This window comes from Bison bison, unplaced genomic scaffold (genome assembly GCF_000754665.1).
Source record: "Bison bison bison isolate TAMUID 2011002044 unplaced genomic scaffold, Bison_UMD1.0 scf7180017847481, whole genome shotgun sequence".
NCBI classification, from domain to species: domain Eukaryota; kingdom Metazoa; phylum Chordata; class Mammalia; order Artiodactyla; family Bovidae; genus Bison; species Bison bison.
In genome coordinates this window covers 1-1,209 of record NW_011478054.1, presented here as the reverse complement: position 1 = coordinate 1,209, position 1,209 = coordinate 1, and the positions used below count along the sequence as shown (strand labels likewise).

General features: G+C 44.8%; 1 protein-coding gene across 1 annotated transcript in view; it reads right to left on the bottom strand.

The window, feature by feature from the left end:
* The window catches only part of LOC104991004 (melanoma-associated antigen D2), a gene marked incomplete at its 3' end in the record, with an annotated part of 8,535 nt that extends 7,976 nt beyond the window's left edge, over positions 1-559 (bottom strand). The window contains exon 1 of the mRNA XM_010843380.1: positions 451-559. The remainder of the gene's footprint in view (positions 1-450) is intronic.
* Positions 560-1,209: the final 650 nt, after the last annotated feature.

The following is a 1,209-nucleotide window of genomic DNA, read 5'->3' as shown; positions in this document are numbered from 1 at the left end:
CCGTATTCCCTCTGCCTTGATCCCCGCTCCCTAGTTCTCCATTGACTTTCCTATTTACCCCACAGGATTCCTTATTTCCATTCCTCACACCATCCTCCTTCATGTTACTACTGCACTCCCTCCCCTAGTATTCCTTAACCATTCTCTACACTCCCCTATTTTCTTTTCTGAATTTCCAGTTCCCCTCAGCATTCCCCTTCCCCCTCATATTCCCCATTCACCATTCAACACGCCCAGTTCCCAGTTTTTCTCCCCTCCCTTCCTCAACTACTCTCTGCTCTCCAGTCCATAAACCTACTACTCTCTTGGTCGTCTTCGTTGCCTAAATCCCACTCCAAGTAACCTCTCCCCTAGCTGCAGTGGTGCAGTAAAAATTGCCCACCTGCCTGGCTCTATGTTCGAGAGGACTGGAACTACTGTCTGGAAAACCTCAATCTCAACGTCCCTCACCTTGTCCTCCAGCGAGTCCGGAATTTGTCTTCCGTCTCTTAGTCCCTCTGGAAGTCAGCGTCCTGGACTAGAGCTGCAGACAGCCCAGCCCAGCCCCTTTCCGCAGCCCCCTGCCACCCCCTTCTCCTTCCTCGGGGGGTGGGGCAATGGGGCCCAGCTCAGGGCTGTCTGACGCCAAAGCCCGTGTTTATGCCACTGTACCAGGCTCGGTCTGAAGCCATTCCAAACCAAAACCACCGCCTCAAAGCGATTCATTCACTGAATATATTTATTTTTATATCTTTATTTTTGTTTATTGCAAAAGTAATGTAGTTGTGAAATTTCAAATAATACAGAAATTTGTAACATACTTAGCTCATGCCCCAGAAATAGCCACTATTAATATTTTGATATACATTCTTCCAGATTTGTTTCTATTCATATACTGATTATTTGAGTTTTCTCCCCACAAATGGTACACTGTATCTGTTACTCTGTGACCTGGGTTTTTTTCCCAGTTGTATATTCTTTAGAATTAAGCTGTTTACAGCTTTCCATAGTGTACGTTTTTCTTAACTGCTCCATAATCTTTTTTTTTAAATATAAATTTATTTATTTTAGTTGGAGGTTAATTACTTTACAATATTGTATTGGTTTTGCCATACATCAACATGAATCCGCCACATGTATACACGTGTTCCCCATCCTGAACACCCCTCCCACCTCCCTCCCAGTACCATCCCTCTGGGTCGTCTCAGTGCACTAGCCCCTAATTTTTTC